Source organism: Diplotaxodon limnothrissa, linkage group LG16 (genome assembly GCF_057381915.1).
Source record: "Diplotaxodon limnothrissa isolate DT_005_m linkage group LG16, D_limnothrissa_male_GT1.1, whole genome shotgun sequence".
NCBI classification, from domain to species: domain Eukaryota; kingdom Metazoa; phylum Chordata; class Actinopteri; order Cichliformes; family Cichlidae; genus Diplotaxodon; species Diplotaxodon limnothrissa.
In genome coordinates this window covers 18,769,639-18,793,792 of record NC_140611.1, presented here as the reverse complement: position 1 = coordinate 18,793,792, position 24,154 = coordinate 18,769,639, and the positions used below count along the sequence as shown (strand labels likewise).

General features: G+C 43.1%; 1 pseudogene; it reads left to right on the top strand.

Annotated features, from left to right (window-relative positions):
* The first annotated feature begins 4,653 nt into the window (after nucleotides 1-4,653).
* LOC146616010 (uncharacterized) lies at nucleotides 4,654-11,288 on the top strand (annotated as a pseudogene).
* The last annotated feature ends 12,866 nt before the right edge of the window (nucleotides 11,289-24,154 follow it).

The following is a 24,154-nucleotide window of genomic DNA, read 5'->3' as shown; positions in this document are numbered from 1 at the left end:
CATGTTTTGCAGTTTGCACTAATTGTTTTGAGAAGAGCCTTAGTAGTGGTGCAGAGATCAATTCTGTTGTGAGAAATGCACCAAAGCAACTGAGAAAAACTGTAAACACTTCCCTACCTGAGTATTGCTGTCGATCAGTATTGCTGTCGATCTCAAGCCAGATCTCAAGCCAGTAGAGGAACAGGACAGTGCACACATCACACTTTTAATGTTGAGCTGACAAATCTGAAGCAACTGTGTGATGATCTCCTGTCAATATGGACCAAAACAACAGCCCTGTTCTTGCTAGATAGATAGATAGATAGATAGATAGATAGATAGATAGATAGATAGATAGATAGATAGATAGATAGATAGATAGATAGATAGATGTGGTTGAAGAAAATAATTACCTCAGCTGCAGTGTAAAGTGGACTATAAGTTATTCATGCATGAATTTTAGAAAAATAAGGGATCAAGAGCAAATGGGCAGCAGACTGGTCAGTGCTTCTTTTACCCTCTTGTCGCTTTTGAGGACACAGTAGGAAGCCACTTACATAATCAGTCATTTAAAGTTAACACAAGAGGAGCACTAGTGGGACTTCATGAGGACAACATTAAAGAAAGATGAATTTAAGTGAGTGCTACACTTTAGCAGGAAGGAAACACTGTGCAGTGCCATCTGTGACCTGTCTTAGCGATCGTTCAGATGAGTTCTCATTTAACTCAGTGTCACTTTAACTTTAGACTCTGCGAAGCAAAAAGACATCATTAAAAAATAAGTTTTTTTTAAAGCACACTTGCCCCAAATCAGTGTTTACATGACTTATTTCTACAAAAAGAAGCTTGTGGTTTGTGAACTTTGTGACACTGCAAATGCTGCAAAGGGATCTTACTCCCTGAAGTTGTTATGAGGAGATAAAACCATCGCTAGACTTAAGGTAGCTCCTCCTCAGATTGCTTCTCAGGTATGCATTTAGAAAACATACAGACCACACAGCCAGCCATAATTTGATGTTCTCTGGTTGTGATAAAGTAATCGTAAACTTCATCTGACGCCATATCAGATCACTCATGTTGGACTTGAATCTGTCTCTTGGCTCGGACTGCATAAGTGCTCCCCAGGGTTTCCCTGGGCTGATACATTCAACTGAAACACTCAGCCTAGATACTCAGCTGTGTTTTATGCCTGTGTTCTTTAACCTTGGAGAAAAAAAAGTCAAACTCTATGGGGATTCAGAGAGTCTAGCTGCTGAGAGGAGTTCAGTCACATGAAAGAGCAGCTGGATGAAATGAACATTCCCTCAAGGCCTGGCTGCTGCTTCAGATACTCCTACAGACACACCGCAGGGAGAAGGCTGAATAAGCATTATAGCATAGTGAAAAACATGACCCTAAGGTCCAGCTCATCTGCAGCAGTGACCCCACCCAACCACAGCGCTGTGCGCTTCTGCCTTCATGTGTGTTTTAACTCTAAAACATTTTCTTTTGGTCTTTCTCCCTCCCTCCAGATGGTTTTTTTCTGCCTTCGCATGTATACATACACTCTTTCACGGTTAATTTAAAAGATAAACCACCTTGAGAATTTTTATTTACATTTCTCTACAATATCATGTTCTCGATCTGAGAGAGACGAATGTTTTTCATAACAGAAGCCAGAGACTTCCTGTTCAGACGGACACGGATCAGCAGACGGTTTGCACAGTTTAGAGCCATCAAGTGACAGTAATAAAATTTTAATTGATAAAGTGTGCAACTCTGCATCTGTCCACCCATAAAACCACTACAAAGTACAGTCAGACATTTTCATATGACAATTACACTTTATAACAAGAAGGTTCAAGGTGAAAAACAAACACAAAATGACAGAAACAACTCCTGAAATACAAATCTACACATCCCAGTAAAACAGTTAACTTTTATTGGTATAATAAGGTATTTATGAGTAAGATTAAGCCACGGCACAAAAGTCCACAGCTTAAATTACTCATATAACTGGATCAGTGTAGCCTGATCATGTCACACAGTGTTTGCACAGCTGTGCAGATGTATTGTTCATTTCTTTCCAATCTTTCCATGGATCTTATTACAGTGTCTTTTTTAAAGCTCATAAGTAATGTGCTTATTAATAAAGTAGCACAAAAATATTGTTCATCATGAAGGGTCACGTTAAGATATTTTCTTTCAAAAAGTACTAACTGAGATTCTTGTTTTCTACTGTATTTCACAGCAATATCGTAGGATAACTTAATGGAGGCATTAATATGATTTAACCATTGAAGTCTTACATAGCATTTAGAATGCATTTAGCATCTGTTATCTGCTGTCTTCACCACTCGTGTTAAGTTTGTATATGAAAACTCATATGTGGCATCTCTGCCTCTCCAAACTTCCTCTTTACAGTTTCCTGTTGGAAACAGCTGTAAATTTACTTCCTCTGTGGCTTCCTGACTCAGTAGAGATCCAGAGACAAGGGTTACATACCTCTGGTTTCATGTTCTTGGTGGGGGTTGATGGAGGATAGGGCCACTGAGCAGATGGGAAACCAGAAAGTGGTAGACAGCTTTCTGCTTCCCCGGTGATGCATGCACGAGTAAAACGACGAGAGGTCAAAGATACATGCAAACGATGTAAGATGTAAAGAAAATATTGTGAAGTTGGGAGATGATGTTGTTGTTGGTGTGTTGTGTTGTGTTGTATCGGTGTGCCAGAGAAAATTCTTTTCTAATTCTTTTTTTTCTAGTTCCTCCTGTAAAAAACATTTCTCAAAGGATTTGATGAATTTCTACATTTTATAAGAAAGGATGGTGCTGTCGTTACTGTCACAGTGCAAAGGTGTCTGCTGGGGCCTTTCTGTTTCTGTGAGTTAATATTGTTCGTGGTTCAGTTTTCTTGTTTTTCCTAGTTTTATCACTTATATTTCTAGTTCTGAGTTTCTTGTTTCTTTTAGTCTGCCTCCTTTTCATGCCTGTGTGTGTGTGTACCCTTTCTTGTCTCCCGTGCATGTTAAGTTCTGTCTCCATGGTTATTCATATGTCTCCCCAGTCACTGTGTTAAGCTTTCATGTCTAGAGTCTGAGTTTCTGTCTATGTGTTTCCTGTTTTATTTTGATAGTTCCTTGTCCTGTGTTCAATGTATTCAGTTTTGTTTCCTCCCTGTCTCATTGTGTCTGATTACTTCCAGCTGTGTATTTAAGTCCTCTGTCTGCCTTGGCTTGTTGTAGGGTCATCCCACACGGCTGTGTTTCATTTTGTGCCTCGGGTCCCTCGTCACTCCCTGTCCCAAGTTTAAGTTTGTTGTATCTAGTTTCTAAGCACACAGCTGAGCTGCCTCTCTTCGTTTATGCTGTTGCGATACTAGTCCTGCATTTGGGTCCTCATCCTGCCTGCCACACAGCATCCCCTAACAATGTGTGCTTTTTCATGATCCATTACATGCATTGCTATGAAGTTAGAATTTTGCTGAATTAATTCAAGATATACTGTTATTTATTTATTACTTTTATTTTATCAGGAATTCCCACTGAGATCGCATTCTTTTGTACAATAGATACCTAACTCAAGTAGCAACCATAAAAACATCTCAGAAATGCTACAAATACAACAAAAAACATAAATCACAAATGCACAATATAAAAATGCCCATAACATAAAACATTAAAACATCAAGTGACTTCTCAAAAAAACATTCCTTCTTGTGCTTTTAAATTCACCAAGCGATAAAGATATATTCAAATTTTACCCATTCTATAAATCAGTATATGTCCAATGTGCATTGTAAGAAAATGCTGTTTTCCTCACATACCTCAGAACTGTAGCTAAATATACTAGTGCTGTTTTCATTGAGTGGTCAGTGATGGCCAGCCCACAAAATGATTAAGAATGCAACAGTGAGTCAGAGACTTTGCATTTGTAATAAAACATAGAGATGCACGGCACACCGAGTCAAGATTCATGCACACTGTAAAAAAAAAAAAAATCCTAATATAAAAGTATTTTACAGTTTTGTACTGTTCTTCTAGAATTGTTAGGATGCCTGGGTCGTCGACCCAGGGTTTTTGAGTTTACGATATTATTTATACTGTCTAGTTTTTGGTTTCTTTGAGTTCTGTCTTATGGCTTAGGTCTGTCTTCTTTAGTTGCTCTGTCTCCCCTATCACCTGCATCCCCTTGTCTAGTTCGTGTCTATGTGTATCTTAAGTTCCTATATCCCCGTGTTCAGTCAGTGTTTTGTGTCTGCCCTGTTCCCACGTCTCTGTTCCCTTTGTAGTGCCTGCTTATGAGCCTGTGTCTTTTGTTCAGTCTGTGTTATGCGTTTCCTGTTTTACTTTGAAGGTCTGTGTCTTATCTCAGTGTGTTCAGTTTACGCTTCTTTGGTCTCGTCAGTTCTGATTTGTCCCAGCTGTGTTTCCCTCCTGTTACTCATTCCCTGATTGCTCCCTCTGTGTATTTAAGCCCAGTGTTTCTCTGTGTCCGTGTCGCGATCTACCGTTTACTTTGCTGTGTGTTTTGTCAATCCGCTGGTGTTAGTTTATTTTTGAGTTTTTCCAGTTATGTTATGTTTGCGTTCAGCATTAAAGCTGTTTTGGTTTAAGTTCTGTCTCCGGAGTCTGCACCTTGGGTCCTATCCCTGTCCGCACACAGCCGTCACCTAACAGAAGATCGCGACCAGAACATGGACCCTGCAGACTCCTTTTTCTTTGAGTTCTACGGCGAGATGGAGCGGCTGGTGCACCTGCTCGACCGCATCGCCCGGTCCCCGGATTTAAGGACCATGGCAGTGGGGCTGAGTGCGGTGGAGGCCATCATTCGGCATAATCCCCGGCTTAGCCAGTTTGCTAAAGACACTGAGTTGGGGAACACCATTACTGCCTGGAGAGAGCAAGTCAGGGCTAGTGAGCTTGCTCTCTCCCTCACTACGTCTTCCCCACCGCTGCCGCAGGACAACGCACACTCTGCTTCATCGCCGCTGCAGGCTTCCTCCCCTTCCTCACGCCAGCCGGGACCTTGTTCGCCTGTCCGTTCGCCTGCCTTTTTTCTGGCGGCTGTGTGGTCGGAGGATGAGGAGGAGGTCTCCGTTTCTCCACCGGTTCCTGTTCCCTCGTCTAAAAGGAAGCGACGCCACCGTCGCTCCTCTCCTCGGTCATCCGTTCAGCCTCACGCCTCGTCAGCTGGAGGACCCGAGGAGCCCGTTCAGTCTCACGCCACGTCAGCTGGAGGGCCCGAGGAGCCCGTTCAGCCTCACGCCTCGTCAGCTGGAGGGCCCGAGGAGCCCGTTCAGCCTCACGCCTCGTCAGCTGGAGGACCCGAGGAGCCCGTTCAGCGTCCTGTCTCCGCTGGAGGGTCCGAGGGGCCCGTTCAGCGTCCTGTCTCCGCTGGAGGGTTCGAGGGGCCCGTTCAGCGTCCTGTCTCCGCTGGAGGGTCCGAGGGGCCCGTTCAGCCACCTGTCTCTGCTGGAGGGTCCGAGGGGCCCGTTCAGCCACCTGTCTCCGCTGGAGGGTCCGAGGAACCGCTTCAGCCGTCTCTTCCTGCTGGAGGATCCGAGGGGCCAGTTCAGCCTCCTGTCTCTGCTGGAGGGTCCGAGGGGCCCGTTCAGCCACCTGTCTCCGCTGGAGGGTCCGAGGGGCCCGTTCAGCCACCTGTCTCCGCTGGAGGGTCTGAGGAACCGCTTCAGCCACCTGTCTCCGCTGGAGGGTCCGAGGAACCGCTTCAGCCGTCTCTTCCTGCTGGAGGATCCGAGGGGCCAGTTCAGCCTCCTGTCTCTGCTGGAGGGTCCGAGGGGCCCGTTCAGCCACCTGTCTCTGCTGGAGGGTCCGAGGAACCGCTTCAGCCACCTGTCTCCGCTGGAGGGTCCGAGGAACCGCTTCAGCCACCTGTCTCCGCTGGAGGGTCCGAGGAATCGCTTCAGCCGTCTCTTCCTGCTGGAGGATCCGAGGGGCCAGTTCAGCCTCCTGTCTCTGCTGGAGGATCCGAGGGGCCCGTTCAGCCTCTTGCCTCGTCAGCTGGGGGTCCGGGAGGACCCAGCCAGCACGTCCCAGTGTCTGCTGATGGTTCTGGCGAGCCCGTTCAGCCACCACCGGCTCCACCGCCTGGTCCGGCCTCCGAGTCTGCAGTTCCGTCTGGTCCTGCATCTGCAGCTCCGCCTGGTCCGGCCCCCGAGTCTGCAGCTCCGCCTGGTCCGGCCCCCGAGTCTGCAGCTCCGCCTGATCCGGCCTCAGCCTCTGTAGCTCCGCCTGGTCCGGCCTCCGAGTGTTCAGCTTCGTATGCTCCTGAGGTCTCCATGCTGTCTGTTCCTGCACGTCCTGTCCGGCCTGCACGTCCTGTCCGGCCTGCACGTCCTGCACATCTTGTCCGGCCTGCTCGTCCTGCACGTCCTGTCCGGCCGATGACTGGACGTCATTGCCGTCATGGACGACCCCCTGACCTACGTCGCCGTCGGTGCCTCCGGCCCGGCCGGCCTCCTGATCTGCTCGGTCGCCGTCGGTGCCTCCCGCCCGGCCAGCCTCCTGATCTGCTCCGTCGCCACCGGTGCCTCCCGCCTGGCCGGCCTCCTGACCTGTTTTCTGGGCTATTGGACCATCAGCCTCCGGGCCGCCCCCCTGACCTGCCCGGGTTTGGACTGTTGTGCCGTTAGCCTCCGGGCCGGCCCCCCCCTGAACTTTTTTGAGACTATTGCCTGGGCCTCTGCGCCTTTCGTGAGCTCTTTTGTTTGTTTGCTTTTGGACTTTGCCTGGGCCTTGGTGCTGTTGTTTTGGACTTTGCACTTTTTTTTTTTTGTTGTTGTTTCTGGCTCCTTGTTTTGTTTCAAGCCCTCCATCCTGTTTCCCCCGCCACCCACCCTGGTTGGGTTGTTTTTGTTTTTTTGATTTTGATGTTTTGGTTTGGGCTGTCTGGAAGCCAGCCCTTAAGGGGGGGGTACTGTTAGGATGCCTGGGTCGTCGACCCAGGGTTTTTGAGTTTACGATATTATTTATACTGTCTAGTTTTTGGTTTCTTTGAGTTCTGTCTTATGGCTTAGGTCTGTCTTCTTTAGTTGCTCTGTCTCCCCTATCACCTGCATCCCCTTGTCTAGTTCGCGTCTATGTGTATCTTAAGTTCCTATATCCCCGTGTTCAGTCAGTGTTTTGTGTCTGCCCTGTTCCCACGTCTCTGTTCCCTTTGTAGTGCCTGCTTATGAGCCTGTGTCTTTTGTTCAGTCTGTGTTATGCGTTTCCTGTTTTACTTTGAAGGTCTGTGTCTTATCTCAGTGTGTTCAGTTTACGCTTCTTTGGTCTCGTCAGTTCTGATTTGTCCCAGCTGTGTTTCCCTCCTGTTACTCATTCCCTGATTGCTCCCTCTGTGTATTTAAGCCCAGTGTTTCTCTGTGTCCGTGTCGCGATCTACCGTTTACTTTGCTGTGTGTTTTGTCAATCCGCTGGTGTTAGTTTATTTTTGAGTTTTTCCAGTTATGTTATGTTTGCGTTCAGCATTAAAGCTGTTTTGGTTTAAGTTCTGTCTCCGGAGTCTGCACCTTGGGTCCTATCCCTGTCCGCACACAGCCGTCACCTAACAAGAATATCATTAAATTTACATCAATAGACTGTGATTTCACATTTCAAATGTAAATTAACGTAAAATCACTGTAATGTAATAAAACATAATTTTCTTGTTTTTTAAATGTATCTGTATTCAGGGCAATCGTGGCTCAAGAGTTGGCAGTTCGCCTTGTAATCAGAAGGTTGCCGGTTCGAACCCCGGCTCGGACACTCTCAGTCGTTGTCTCCTTGGGCAAGACACTTCACCTACTGGTGCTGGCCAGAGGAGAATTATAAAGTGGAATTGTCAAGCGCATTGAGGGTCTCAAAAAGCGCTATATGAATGCAATCCATTATTATTTAAACCAACTGTTAACTGTATATTTCTGTACATTTAAGTATTATTATTCATATTGCCGCATTCATTGACCTTGTTTATAGGTAAATTCATTGTTTAGTCACATTAAATTGTTCCTAATTTAATGTTTAAAAGCACTTGAAAAAGGCAAAATCCCATGTAAAATTAGGGCAACAAATTGTATTTTCATTACTTGAAATAACCTTATTTTTATGAATAAGTTATTTTCTGTTATTTTACGGTAGTATTTTTTTTCCAGCTTCCGGAATATTACTGTTTTTTTAAGGATGTTTTTTCTAACAGTACATATAAAGAGTGTATCAGCATAATAAAGACTGAACCTCATCATTAGGGTCAGTCTTTAATTTTATTTCTAGTGCTTAGGAATATGACTAAATACATGAAAAGCTAAGGACACTCCAATCAACTTCATCTGTACATTACTGTACTAACTATTAGGAGAGGTGGAACTTCTGAGCATCAGGATGTTAACATTATTCTATCTTGTTGTTAGCATTTCAGAGCTGGTTAAGCTGTTCACTGATTTCTGATTATAATAGTCATTAATCAATTCATGACTTGATTAAAAAAAGGAGGAAAAAATGGAGCTTAAGTAACTTTTGCTAAGAAGTGCTGCCAACTGAGTGCTTCTAATGGACAAGAAAACAACACTGAAGAGTGCTAATAACAATAGAGAGCTATCATTAAAATGTGGAGGAAGAGTGGCAGAAATGTGGAGTCGGAGACAGGCGGTAACTGGGAATGATGGATGCAGTGAGATGGATATGACAGATGGAGAAAGGAGGAAAAGAAGAAAGTTTGATAACTTAGACCCATCTGCAGTGAAAGAATGATGAATGACTTTCATTTATAGTAGGAGCAAGTCTTCCTTTAGCAGAGCTTCCCTGTGGCTTTGAACCTCTGTGGCCATCTCACTTTTGTCCTCCTATGAGCTCTACCAGCTGAATCTGAATGCTTTATTAATCCCTAAAGAAAATATGTATTGTGCTGTGTGAGTTGTGTTGAAATATTGACAACCCAAATGCAGGATGTGGTAGACGAAGTCTGAATGTAATGCTGAGCGTTTATTCCAAGAAAAATAACAAGTAAGAGGCAATCCAGAAACAGGTAACAAAAGTCCATAAGCCATGAGAAAGCACAGGGGAAAACACTAGGCTCAGCACAGTTAGTGAGACATTAGACAAAGGGCAAGGGGAGACAGCAACAATGACAATAAATACACAACATAATGAGGGAAGCTGAAACTAATCACAGAATTGACAAGGGACATTTAATAAATACCAAACACGCTAGACACAGGTTACAGAAATAAAACAGGAATGACATCACTGAGGGAGACTTTGCACAAAAGAGAGGAGGAAGACAACTAGAAAGTCAAAAAACCTCCAAATCAAGAGGTTTAATCACAACGAGGAAGTCCTTCAACCAGCCCTGGTGGTTTCTGCAAGTAAGCCATCTGTTAAAAGCAGTTGTGACAGTTGAATTACCCCCACAAATACAATATTAAAAACACAGTGTGGAACATAAAACGCATCATCCAGATTCAGTTTTGTGTAAATGTTTTATACATTATGTCTGTAAAACATTACATGTGACGTCACTTTGCACAGTTTACAGAGAGAAGTCAGCTTTGAGTATTTAGGTTATTTCACTGTCTTCATGTAACCCCAGATTAACTCGAAGATAAGAGAGATCTGGACACCCTAGGTGGCCACATCTGGGAGGAAACCCTGTCACTGTTGCCCAACCAAGAGGACACCCTGTGTGTAATTTAGAATATGATAAAATGGCCAAGCTCCAACAGTGAAATTCATGAACATTTGTGATGCCCAGATGATGGTGAATGTGGCTGACTCTAATGTCTCCCTGACTATATGCATGATAACATGAAACCTCTCTCAAACACAAAAATCTGCTCTATTACACGGAGAGAAAAAAACTACCTGAGCTTCTTCCTCAACTCATAACTGTGCCCTGATAGATTAGAAAAATATACCAATTCACACATTTTTGTGGACAAGATCTTGTTTTTGTCATAAAATGAGCATTCAGTCGTAGTTAATCAGCCGCTTGCAGATTGTGCAACTGATAATATCGTACATTCAGCGATTCAGCGCTGTGCTCATTACTTTGGGGTGTTTTTTTTTCTCTTTTCTTCTGTCAACGAACAGCAGGTAAAGTAAGAGGGGGAGAATGTAATTCCACAGGGCAAACATTAATTTTCTCGCTCTCCTTTCCACCTGCAACGCAGTATGTAGACACAGAGCGCGGCTCTGAGTTTGTCCTTGGATTGATGGATATCTGCCTGCGCTGCAAAGGAATCATAAGTCTGAAAATGCAATCAGCAGGAGGGACAGCAGAAGAGAGGAACTGCTTCTCACTGATATTCTTTCAGACAGTGCCAAACGCTCTGCTCGAGGGCTTTTACATCTATTCTCTACCCTTATGTTCATAGATTATGAAGGGAGTTAAGGTCTGCGATAAGGTGAAAGTATTCTTTGATGCAGTGAACATCAAAGGATTATTTTAATAAAAAGATCACTGTCCAAGCAGAGGAATCAGCTGGTGTTGCTCATCTTTGGAGAACATGTTTTTTTGATGTAACACTTCAAAATGCACAAAATGCATTAGTTGATGCATGAATCATTGCCGACTCCATAGCTGTTAATGTAAGTCTTCCTCTATTTGGAAATGAACAGCCTATTATGAGTTTATGCTATTAATTAAAGCTCAGCAGATTATTAATTAATGAGTGTTAATTTACAGTCCCTTCATTCTTTCATTAGCTTTGATTAAATTGTTTCTTTCTTTTTTAATGAGATCTGGTCCTGTTCTGCTTTCAAAGAGATTCGGCAAACACGCTACGCTAAAAAAATCTCCTTTTATATTTAAGTTCTTGTTCCATTAGTGGCGTATTTTAAAGCATTTTTCCTGAGTCAAAGCAACAGTGTCGGGTCTCTCTTCCGCTACGTATTGTAACTCAACGCAATCTCAGATTCTGCTTTTCTTTCATCTGTCTTTTTGAAGCGTGTTCCTGGGGTTTTCTTGCAACGTTCAAAGGAAAATGGCCGTCTTCTACAGCAACCTGCTATCCGATGTTGAAACCTTTGCAACTTTTCAGGAAGTCAAAGTACAATTGCTTTAAAGAGAAATTATGTTGGTAGTTGGTGGTCTGAAATAGTTCTCCCCTTTCTTTTATAATCTCTGCTCTGTGCTCCCATTCCTCCAGCTATTACAGAAATGTCTGCACCAGCGCTGACACCTGGACTTGCTCGTGGATTTGCCTCTTTGGTCAAATCTGTGACACCTGGTCCACAGCCAATGGGAATTGATGCTAATTCAAAGCTGCTAAAAATAGAGATACTCGACTGTATTATGGATCATAAGCCGGCAGCTTACCCACTGTACCCTAACTAGTGGTGCCATGTAACTAAAATACATTTAGTAAAGTTCCCTAATATAATTAATTCTGCGTGTTTGTCATGCAGCTATATTATATCACTAGTATAAAAATAAATTATATAAATTAAATACTGTAGCCTGTGATGAATTTGCTCCAATTGCAGTTTCTTTTTTCCTCCTTTTTCTTAAGCGGATCATCTGCCTCCATCTTACCCTGTCACACCAACCCTCTACATGTCCTCCTTCACTACTTTTCCTCATATGTCCAAACCACCTCAGGCTTGCCTCTCTAATTTTATCTCCAAATTGCTCTATGCTCTGTGTCCCTCTGATGTGCTCATTTCTAATCTTGTCCATCAGAGTCGCTCCCAGTTAAAAGCTTAACGTCTGTCTTTCTTGTTAGCGTCACCATCTCCAATCTATACATCATACCACCATCCTGTGAACCTTCCCTTTCACTCTGGCTGCCATCCTTCTCTCACAAATCATCCCTGACACTCATCTCCACCCACTCCACCCTGTCTGCACTCTCTTCTTCACCTCTCCTGTGCACTGACCATTTCCTTGGATGGTGACCCCAGGTATTTAAACTCATCTACCTTCATTACCTCTACTCCTTGCAGCTTCCCAATTCCACCTGACTCCCTCTCGTTAAGCCACTACAGTTAAATGTCACATCCTGCAGTAATCCTGTTTAGGAATTAAACTAGTCGACATTATAAACTAATACAGACTCAAAATGACAGATAAAAAATTCACTCAGTTGACAATGATTTAAGTGGGTGGTTGAAGCTAATAGACTCACATTAGTTTATGCTAGCTAACTAGTGACAGAATGGATAACTCAGAGAAAAATAAGAGCTAAAAATCAGTTTAAGGGGAGCACATTTGTGCTGCTTCTGGCTGCAACAATGAGTTTCATGTTAAGAAACCGAGGATATACTGTCCACTTTCACTGTCTGTCTCTTTAGCAGTAATTTGTAATAAGTTAAAGCGTAAGGACAGTCATGCTTGTTCCTGCTGTGACCAACATCAGAAACAAGCACAGTATTTGTTGTTGATTTATTACTTATTGTCTTTATAGAATAATAACTTTGAGATATTGTAACACTTTGAGAATTATATATGAGTTTTATTCCAGTTAAATGAATTCTCAGGGAAAAATGTATCCATCTATTAATCCTTTCGATTCCGCTTAACCTTAAAATTTCTATTATAATTTCTTACATGTATCTTTGTACTTTTGTCTTTTTTCCCATTTGTAACAAGATAAGTCTCTGTCTCTGTCTCTGTTTTTCTACCAAGGTCACCCTATAGCCGGCGGGAGGTGGAGGTGGTGGTGGTGGTGGGGAGTGCCAGGAAGACAGCAGCACTCACCGAGACAAGAGGTCGTAATCAGAAAGAGTTATGCTATAATCAAACATGGACCTCTGGCAGAAAACAGACAAAGCGTGACAAAAGAGAAGAAGAAAAAAACATAATCACAGCAAAGAGGCGAAGAATTTGATAAAAATACATCTGAAGGAAAGCCTTTAATCACACGGGGAGAAAGAGACAAAGGAAAGCTGTGTGGCTGAGAAATTAGAAGGAAAAAAAACGAACACAGACAGAGTGGGAGAGGTGGACAGAAAGAAGAGACAGAAGGCAGGATCGAGTAAATGGAAGGGTAGCAGGGTGGTATTTTTAACATGCACTAATCACAGCCAGCACATCAAATGTGGCCTGTTGCAAAGACGCCACTCTGTGTTAATCGGAGCAAAGAAACAGAGAGGGGAAAAATAATTACCGATGCCAGGACAATACTGTGCAAAGCCAGACTCAAATATGCTGCATAAAGAAGGGCACAAGGAAATGAGCACAGAATTGAGTAAATTTGCCTCCTTATGTAAATCGTCTACGCATCAAAAATTCTTCCTGTAGAGACTCGGGGGTTTAATAAGCTGGGAGGCGGGCGTTTTTCCCCATCCTAACTGGGCAGAGGAGGGCAAAGCAAGGAAAAAAAGGAGGTGGGGGGAGTGGGAAGTTGTGTCTCAAGATAGGGTGAGGATAAAATCAGCCTGTCTCCTCGGTGTTTGCTTCTTCTGGGCTCTGCCCTCACTCTTCACTCTGCAATCCTGGTGGCTGTCTGAGGCTGTTAATGAATCCCAGCAGATTAGCAGACTATCATTTTAAATTCACAACAACACAAGACTTTAGCTAATTCACCAAAGCATCCTTTAATTCACCAACAACTTGTAGAAACCACATTATTAAAGGGTCATTTTTGATGAGGGGAATTTTGGCCTCTGTCTGTTCTCTGCAGCAAATATTTGTTTTTCGTCTTTTCATGGCTTTGATAAATATTCATCTCGCCGATGCCCGCGTCCTGCTGCAGTGCAGCGTGTTACTGCAAGGGATATTGATGAGCTGTTGGTCTGAGGATGCTCAAATCACACAGCAATCAGGCCTCATCATAGCTCCCACGGCCAGACAATCAGCATGCAGTGAAGGCTCAGGTACACTTTTCCTCCCTTCCTAACGGGGTACCGCTTTCTCTGGTCGTTAGTATGAAGACCACGTACAAAATGATCATCGTTTGTGTTTTCACATACTGATGGGTTGCACTGGGTTGTTTTCTAAGCTCTGCTCAAGGGACAGAAAGTCTAATCCAATATAGAGGCATTCAGCGACATCCAGCAAGTGGCGGGACAGTGCAAGGGCTTGTGCACAGCAAGGCTCATCCAGCCAGCGCCGGCCGATGGGAGTGGGATTGTGGAAGCCTTTAAATGCATCTTGGGGGCTGGATAGTGGAGGCTATTATACAAAGAATCATGACAAGAATTCAATAACGGCGCTTTTGTCCTGTGAAATCTCACTCTTCCCATAAGGATCCTTCTGTTTCTGCCTCTCTTTCCACTCCCTCCTCTCTCTCGATCCCACTGCTCCTCAGGGGGGAATGAGTTAAAAGCATAATACTGAGAGTACTTGAGTGCTGAGGATTCCTCTTGAATGCTAAGCAGCCTTATCAAATAGCACACTGCAGCACAGGATCATAGGTACTGATGGGCAGTGAGAAGCTATACAGACATCTGACGAGACTGCACACCTCCCGGTGTAAATATTGAAATAAATCATAACTCACGAGACTCGTGATTTTAGTGCTGAAACTATAATCAGCTAATTAGGACCTGGTCCACGTTTGAGGCAACACTGCAGCAAAGAGATAAGAGTTACTTTACCTTAATAAAGGATTTCACATTACCATTAAACAAAGGGTGATAAGGGTTAGTTGTAAAACCTGCAGCTCTGCACTAATTTCACTGTACAGAAACTGTGTCAATGCTGTCTGTAGAGAGCATTCACATGGCATGTAATTACAGTATTAACACTAAACCTATATAAATTTATAGGTAAATGAAGTGAAAGTTCACACAAGAAAGCAACAAACAGCTGTGACCTGGATGTTCTTTCTCTCCGCATTGAAGTGATCAACAGAGACTGAAAAAAAAATACTAAGCTCATATTTCTTACTTTACAACATAAAGGTCAGATATTATGCAAATCATGAGGTGGACAATCCAAGAGAGTATTTGACTTTATTTGATTAAATCATTAAATTTGAATGACTCAGGTCAGGAGTAGGCTAGTGCAGCAGAATCCTCTTTTAACAAGCCCATTGCACCATATATAGCTCACCATATGCAGTATTGATGAATGCCAAAACAGAAAAAATGCACACAGCGTATCAGCAAGACTGAAATGAACAGTTTTTGCTGTTTTACCTTTGCACCCAGGACTGTTTATGCGCGCTACATTAGCCTGCGGGGCTCACACTTTGCTTGAACATCACACTCGGGGATTTCACTGTTTGCGCAACATGTTTGCTTTCTACATCACGTTCTCCTCGTAAACATTTCATATCGCCGGCACGACAACTGCACACGGCTAGTTTGGAGTAAATTAATGTACTGAAACCCTGCAGGTCTAGAAACGAAATCAGCACAAACCTCTGCAGCCACAGATCAGCAAGTAAAATTGTAAACAAGCTAAAGCAGAAAATCAAGTCAGCCACCTGAATATCACTGAAAAGAATAATAAGAAGCTAGTGGGATTTTTTGTTTTTTTTCTGGAGGCCAGAAAATTCACAAATGAGCTCCCAACCTTTCCCTCACTTTACACTTGAACACATCACAGCGAACCTCATTTCTTTATCAGGCAGAACATCATTTATGCCAAACATCTCAACACTAACACCCGTCTTCTCCATCTTCTCCTTCTTCTTTTCTCATCTCACCTCAGTCGATCATCTGCCAGCATCTCTATGTATACCTAACATCCTCCTCTCTCACACCAACCCTCCCTCACTATATCCATGAATCTTCTCTGAGGTCTTCCCGTTTTACTCCCGCCTGGTAGCTCCATATTCAACTTCCTTTGTCCAGTATATCCACTACCTCTCCTCTAACTTTACCTCCAAACTGCTCAACCCGAGCCGTCGCTCTGATATACTCATTTGTCCATTCTGGTCACACCCACTGAAAATCTGAGCATCTTCAACTCTGTCACCTCTAGCTTGGCCTCCTGTCAACAACGTTGTAATTGAATCAATAATGACGATAATAATCAGACATAATCAGTAGTGTCTTCAGTTTTCTTTAAATTGTTCAAGCTGGGTTTTAAAAAACAGAACAGAGCAGAAAAAAATTTATTAATTATAGGATGAATTTTACCCCTCCATGAATCGCTAATTTATTGTGGTAGAGGGGTTTGTGTCCCAGGAATCCCACCGGCTATGTTGTCCGGAAGCTTTTGCCCCCTGGTAGGCCTCTCCCTTAGAGATAGGGTGAGAATTTCAGCCATCCGGGAGGGGCTCAGAGTAGCCGCTGCTCCTCCACATCGAAAGAAGTCAGTTGAGGTGGTTCGGGCATCTGACAAGGATGCCTCCTGGGCGCCTCCTGGATGTTCCGGGCATGTCCCACTGGGAGGAGGCCCCGGGACAGATCCAGGACATGCTGGAGAGATTATATCTCTTGGCTGGCCTGGGAACGCCTTGGTGTTCCCCCGGACAAGCTGGAGGAGGTGGCTGGGGAGAGGGAGGTCTGGGCTTCTCTGCTTAGGCTGGTGCCCCCGCGACCCGGCCCCGGATAAGCTGAAGAAGATTGATGGATGAGCAACCCATTGCTTTTCTTATCCGATTTAGGATGTCAGAGGAAGGCTGGAGTGTATCACAGCTCTTGTAGGATGAGATGCAAGGTACACCCTAAACAGTTAACCAGTCTACTGCACGACTAGCACGCACACCGAAGCACACGGTTCATGCTCACAACTACGGCCAGCTTAGAATCACCAGTTAACCTCCCGAGCATGTCTTTAGACTGTGAGAGGAAGCCAGCGCGCCTACACAGGGACTTTCTTGCAGGTCTCGACACATTATATAAGGCTGACATATTTCCTACACATAGAAGGGTGGCATCAGGGCTGATTGTTTATTGCTGATTGCACTAATAAGGCCCATAAAGCCTGAACACCTTCATTTCTTTAAAGGTATGTGCCAAGAGGGAACCCACGCAGGCACAAGGAGAACATGCAAACTGGATTTGAGGTGGATTTGAACCCTGCTGTAAGCTTTGCACCACCCCAGATTTGACACAGTTTGGCTTCTTCAAATGGCAATAGCAATTTTATTTAAACTCCACGTGCTTAACATATAAAACATAAAAACTGCTTTGACTTAAGGCAACAAAAAACAACAAAACAAAGTTTACAAAGAAAACACATAAATGTACATACGCAAACAAAACATTTCATCACTCTGTCTCTTCCTCTCCGCTCACACCACTGTTTGAACTCAAAGAAGAATTACAATGTTGTTGTGGGAGTTAGAGTCCTGACTGATTGCTGGTGCAAGTGTGTATGTGTGTATGCATGTGTGTGCGTCTGTGCGTGTAGTGGCAAAACCATTTCCATCCTGTGTAATTGCACATAACAGTCCTGTCAGGGAGCGACGCTGAATAACAGCGCAATTCAAATGGACATGAAACAGAGAGAGCTCACATAGCAAACTTTCCCTCTGCTCTCCCTCTCGGCTTCACGCACAAACACACAGCAGGACTCTTTGCATTGTAAGAGAGAACCACGGCATGAAGATTTAATGAAAGTGTGGGGGACGTTTTCTGCTGGGGTTTAAATGTTTAACTGTTTCTATTTCTTACTGCCACAGTGGGAAGAGACAGTTTCCTGCGGCAATCCGCGTGTCACTGGTCTTCTTTCCAGCTCCCTTTGTCGCAACAGTTTCCCTGAGGCACGAATGAATTAATGCGCGTATGATGTAAGCTTTGCATAAGCCAATAGCTGCTAATGGTGGAAGGCTATGGCAACTGTAAATGTGCTGCAAAATGATCATCACACACAAAGAAACACAGCTCGCAGAAGAAGATTCTTATAGCAGATCAGGACTTGTGAACAATGAAAAAGTCAAGTCCTCTGTGAGAATGGTGCGCCACGTGCTGTGAACGTCGTGCCACCTGCTCATAAAAATCAGGTGCTTTTTTTGGGGTGGGGGGAGGGAGGTCTTATCTTGCACAGAGCATTATGGGTAAGGCCCCAGTGAAGGCAATTTCAGCTCCAGGCAGCAGCACAGGTCAGAGGATGTCCTGGCTCGAGGATTTAACATCTAAGAAAGCAGCAATCGTGACACAGAATTTATTTGACAGATACCGCCCACTCGCACTCAACTGTGCCGTCTCACTTATTTTCTCACTCCCCTCCACCCCCCACTGTCGCTATTGGACAGATATGCACACATTCACAAAAGTGATGTAACAGCCCCCTTGAGCTGTAATCCAGAGTGAGCATCCATAAAGGAGGCCTGTTAGGATGTTCAAAGGAAATTGCAAAAAATGACCACAGCAAGCAGTTGAGCAGGAACTGGATATTACAAGGAACTGTGTGTGTGTGTACTTGTATTTTTAATTTTATGAAGACAAACAGGTCTGACTATATGGTGCATAAAGACCAAGTCTTATGGTAAATATTTGCTTTTCATTTGCGTGAGTCTCCACAAAGTCATTTTAATATCCCCCAAGGAAGACGAAACACACCTGTTGGTCTGTGTGTTTTCTTATCATATTCGTTTAGCTCCAGTGACAGATATATGTTCTCAGCGGCAATAAATATGTAAAGAGTGCTCCTTCACCTCTTTCTCCCTATAAATTAATTGGAAGGTACGCCCAGGTTGGAGCATGTGTTACTTGCATGTGTAAAATATTGTTGATGTAGATGTCTGTGTGGGGACTACTGTTTTCTTAGAATTCAAATACTCAAGCCAGGACATCCCCCGATCTTTGCTGCCTGGAGGCAAAATTGTATTCACTGACGCCTTACCCATAATGCTCTGCTCCAACATTGCTCAATATTTACAGGATTCTGGGAGACTTTATTAGTCTCTCACAATGTGGTTATTGTTATCGTTTTTATTTATATAGCACATTTAATTACAACATCAATGTTGACCAAAGTGCTACAGGTGGTACAGAAATACAAAATAACTAGTACCAAATACCAAATAACTCTCATACTGTATTAAAAGCAAAAACAGTGAAAACAAATGTGTTTTTAGATATGATTTGAAAAGATTGACAGTAGGAGCCTGTCTGATGTGTAGGGGCGGACTATTCCTCAGTTTAGGTGCTGCTACCCTAAGCCCCTGATCACCTCTGTGAACCAGCCTAACCCTTGGTATGGTTAAAAGCTAAAAATCATTCGATCTAAGAGATCTAGAGGACACATAAGGCTGCAAGAGGTCAGACAAATACCCAGGAGCCTGTCTGTTCAGAGATTTGTAAGTCAACAATAACATTTTCAAATCAAATCTGAAGTGAACAAGAAGCCAATGAAGAGAGGCAAGCACAAGGGAAGTAGTTTCATGTATTCTAGTTTGTGTCAGAAGACAAGCTGCAGCTTTCTGGACCAATTGCAGTCTTGCAAGGCAGGTCTGACTAACTTCAACATATAAGGAGGTACAATAGTCAAGCTGGGATGTAATAAAAGCATGAATCGCCCATTCAAAGTCAGCCTTCACCTTAGAGAAAAGCCTCAGTTTGAAAAAAGACCAGTGCACAGTTGAGCTAATCTGTTTTTCAAAGGTGAAATTACTATCAAATACAACCCCCAAGCTCTTGAGGTTTGCAACCATTTGTTTCCTCTCACCTCTTATTTCCGTCAAGTTCAGGTCTGAGCTTTGAGTGGGTCATTGCAGCACCTTGATTCTTTTCTTTTCCAGCCTTTCTGGTTTTGATTTGCTGCTGTGTTTGTTTCATGACCCACTTTAGGCAAAGCTTTATGTGTTGAATAGATGGCCACACATTTTACTCTAGAATACTTTGTGCGTGAGACTGCACTCAGAGACTGCAAAGTGCCTGCCTGGACAGTTCACCAGTGGCTGCATAGGAAGACCAAACCATCACTCCTCCACCACCATGCTTTGCAGTTGCTACGATGAGATTTTTGTGCTGATATGCAGTGTTTGGCTTTCTACAAATGTGACTTTTTGCTTTATGGCCAGACATCTCCACTTTGATATGTGCCACAAGTTGTGCAGTTTGTTCAGATGTAACTTTGCAAACTTAAGATGTGCCTTGTTCACCTGGTATCTCTTCCAGACATGTCCTACTTGTTCAGTCTTTTTCTAATGGTACTGCCATGAACTTCAGCATTTAACACTCTAACTGAGGCCTGTCAAGTCTGAGATGTAGCTTTGCAAATATCCAATCAGCTTATACATCAAATATGATGTAAAAGCCACCTTATTGTAGATTTAGGCTCTGCAAACCCACATGGGTGCAGTTATTGTTATGAGCTATGTGAGGCAGGCAGGATTGGAGGACCCAAAATGCAGACTGGTGGACAAAACTAAACTTGAAATGCAGCTTTATGCTGGACTACAGTTATACAAAAACCAAACTGGACTGAACAGGAACTAAACAAGCAGGCAGAACACACAGCGTGGAATGAGGGAGATCGCGACAAAGGACAAATGGTGATGCGCACATACACAAAAGGGCAAACGAGGAAACACAGCTGAACATAATCTAACTAATGAGACAGGGGAAGCACAGCTGAACATGGAACACACAAGACAAGAGACTGTCAAATTAAAACAGGAAGTAGGAGAAACACACCGGGATGCAGACAGACAAAACCCAGGGAAAACAGGAAAGAGAGAGCGAGGGGCATGCAGCTACACCAGGAGACGAGACAGACTTTACAGGAAGGCATAACACAGGAGATGATGGGGAGGACACACAGAGACAAGACCAAGAACTAGAAATACAGATAACTAAACTAGGAACAAGTCACACAGAGAAAACAATAATGACTTAGGTTGGATATATGCGAAGCTCCACTGGAAATCCCTAAACTCTATACACTACTGGAGCTGATGAAGCATAGCCGCAGGAGAGTAAACGAGAGTGCATCTGCACAGTCCTGTAAATACAGGGAGTGCAGAATTATTAGGCAAATGAGTATTTTGTCCACATCATCCGAAAGCCTACTACCAATTAAGCATATTAGGTGATGCGCATCTCTGTAATGAGAAGGGGTGTGGTCTAATGACATCAACACCCTATATCAGGTGTGCATAATTATTAGGCAACGTCCTTTCCTTTGGAAAAATGGGTCAAAAGAAGGACTTGACAGGCTCAGAAAAGTCAAAAATAGTGAGATATCTTGCAGAGGGATGCAGCAGTCTCAAAATTGCAAAGCTTCTGAAGCGTGATCATCGAACAATCAAGCGTTTCATTCAAATAGTCAACAGGGTCGCAAGAAGCGTGTGGAAAAACCAAGGCGCAAAATAACTGCCCATGAACTGAGAAAAGTCAAGCGTGCAGCTGCCAAGATGCCACTTGCCACCAGTTTGGCCATATTTCAGAGCTGCAACATCACTGGAGTGCCCAAAAGCACAAGGTGTGCAATACTCAGAGACATGGCCAAGGTAAGAAAGGCTGAAAGACGACCACCACTGAACAAGACACACAAGCTGAAACGTCAAGACTGGGCCAAGAAATATCTCAAGACTGGTTTTTCTAAGGTTTTATGGACTGATGAAATGAGAGTGAGTCTTGATGGGCCAGATGGATGGGCCCGTGGCTGGATTGGTAAAGGGCAGAGAGCTCCAGTCCGACTCAGACGCCAGCAAGGTGGAGGTGGAGTACTGGTTTGGGCTGGTATCATCAAAGATGAGCTTGTGGGGCCTTTTCGGGTTGAGGATGGAGTCAAGCTCAACTCCCAGTCCTACTGCCAGTTTCTGGAAGACACCTTCTTCAAGCAGTGGTACAGGAAGAAGTCTGCATCCTTCAAGAAAAACATGATTTTCATGCAGGACAATGCTCCATCACACGCGTCCAAGTACTCCACAGCGTGGCTGGCAAGAAAGGGTATAAAAGAAGAAAAACTAATGACATGGCCTCCTTGTTCACCTGATCTGAACCCCATTGAGAACCTGTGGTCCATCATCAAATGTGAGATTTACAAGGAGGGAAAACAGTACACCTCTCTGAACAGTGTCTGGGAGGCTGTGGTTGCTGCTGCACGCAATGTTGATGGTGAACAGATCAAAACACTGACAGAATCCATGGATGGCAGGCTTTTGAGTGTCCTTGCAAAGAAAGGTGGCTATATTGGTCGCTGATTTGTTTTTGTTTTGTTTTTGAATGTCAGAAATGTATATTTGTGAATGTGGAGATGTTATATTGGTGTCACTGGTAAAAATAAATAATTGAAATGGGTATATATTTGTTTTTTGTTAAGTTGCCTAATAATTATGCACAGTAATAGTCACCTGCACACACAGATATCCCCCTAAAATAGCTAAAACTAAAAACAAACTAAAAACTACTTCCAAAAACATTCAGCTTTGATATTAATGAGTTTTTTGGGTTCATTGAGAACATGGTTGTTGTTCAATAATAAAATTATTCCTCAAAAATACAACTTGCCTAATAATTCTGCACTCCCTGTATGTCTAATTAAGTGATAAAAAAAAAACTGGAGTTGGATTGGACCACGGGCATGGAGAGCCTTTAGAAATCCAAGTGCTCAGAAAATGGTCTCAGCTGGCTTCATCTCTACAAGCTACATTAAAATTCAGCATTTTAACACATCATTTATAACAATTCACAAATTGATGTGACACTCTGAATGGTGCCATTCTGCATGTTGAGTATTTTCACTTTTGACACTTTAAATCCATTTTGCTGCTCAAACATTCATGTATTTCTAAAGCCAATCTGTGAATGCAAAACATCTACAGTCTCTTACTTTGCAGGACTGGATCAAGAACGAACAAATTACATCACTATTTAAACTTGCAATGCTCAGTTTACATAAAGCGCATGTTGTTCAAAAACCAGATAGATTCAGAAGGTTAAAGGTTTTTGAAATCTAAAAATAGGATTTTTTTACATTTTGTAGGTGTTGACAAACTAAGAAGGGTCACTTCCTTCCTTTCTTGCCGTGCTCCATTGTTGGCTAAATGTGTAATAGAAATTTCTGTCTTAATCTGGTGCATTTAAAATAACATTCAAAATAACCTTAATGAGTTTTGAAATAATTGCTTTAAGCTGAGAGCTAGCGGCCATCGTGCACTACACAGACAGACATAAAAAGTGTCTGCACAATGCATAGGCCTACAGCGTGGAAGGCATCTCATCTGCATACACTACACCCAATGGTGAGCAGTTAATTACTGAAAAAATGAAACAAAAATGTGTTGTCATTATGCTAAAATCAAAATTGGCTCCCACTGAGGATACATTTCCCCCACACGTGACAGATTGTGAGAACATTTGCGTTTTATAGCTCGCCTAATGTCCTTTGCAGCCAGAGAGACAGAGAATAATCTGAGCTTCCATAGAGCCATAGGAGCAGATCAATAGGATGTGCTTACTGTGATCATTAGAAAAGGTTATTACCATGTGCGAGAATAGATCCTGCCGGTTCCTGACATTGTGCATTCTGTAGCCATTACGGATCTTGAAGATCTGAGTAAAACGTGAATCAAATGTTAAAAAAAATATAGATGCATTAAGCGATAATAGATCTTCCCCTGGAAAAGAAAATGGAATAAAAGCTGCAGGAAACAAGTGCATTTCAGGGTTTTAATTTATGGGCATCACAATGAGGAGAACAAAAAGCACACAAGGAGAATGACAATAGAGCTACTGTTCGTAGACAAATAATAGATAAAGGCATCCTGTAGCCACAGGCCTGTGGTCTCTGGTGGTATGAACAGATACAGCCAGTGCTGCACTGCTCTCTAGTGGTCAAGTGAGGAATGTAAGGAATGTGTGCACACTCAAAAAGCTGTTTGCTACAAATAAGTGATGACTCCTATAAAATCTTTCATCTTTAGTATTAAAAGTTTTGCTCCTATTAGCCTGACTGGAAAGACAAAAACCCACAGAGGGGATGAGAGATCATATCACACAAGTCCTTAAAACCACACATCATAGTGGGTAAGCAGAGGAAAGCACATTAATTCTGTTGTTGCTTATGTTCACAGCGTGCAGTAATAATCAGTTTATTTATTTCAACATTATTTTTACAGTATATTAAGTAGTTTGAATGACCTTTAAAAGTAATTTCAGTTCCCAAATGAGATTCTCTCTTTGACACCAAACGGGTGGCAAAGAATAGCATAGTCACTCATTTTGGAGCAGAAGAGATGAAAGAAGAAACACTATGAGTGCAGTTTAAAGATTTGTGGTATGTGAAGGACAGGTACACTGTATTCAGTTTGAATGGAGCTTGTTTGTTTCGATGTTTTCTTTGTACACTTGCGTATTCCTTTTTTATGACAAGAACTATTACAATGTTTTTGAGTACTAGAAAAACATTTCTCT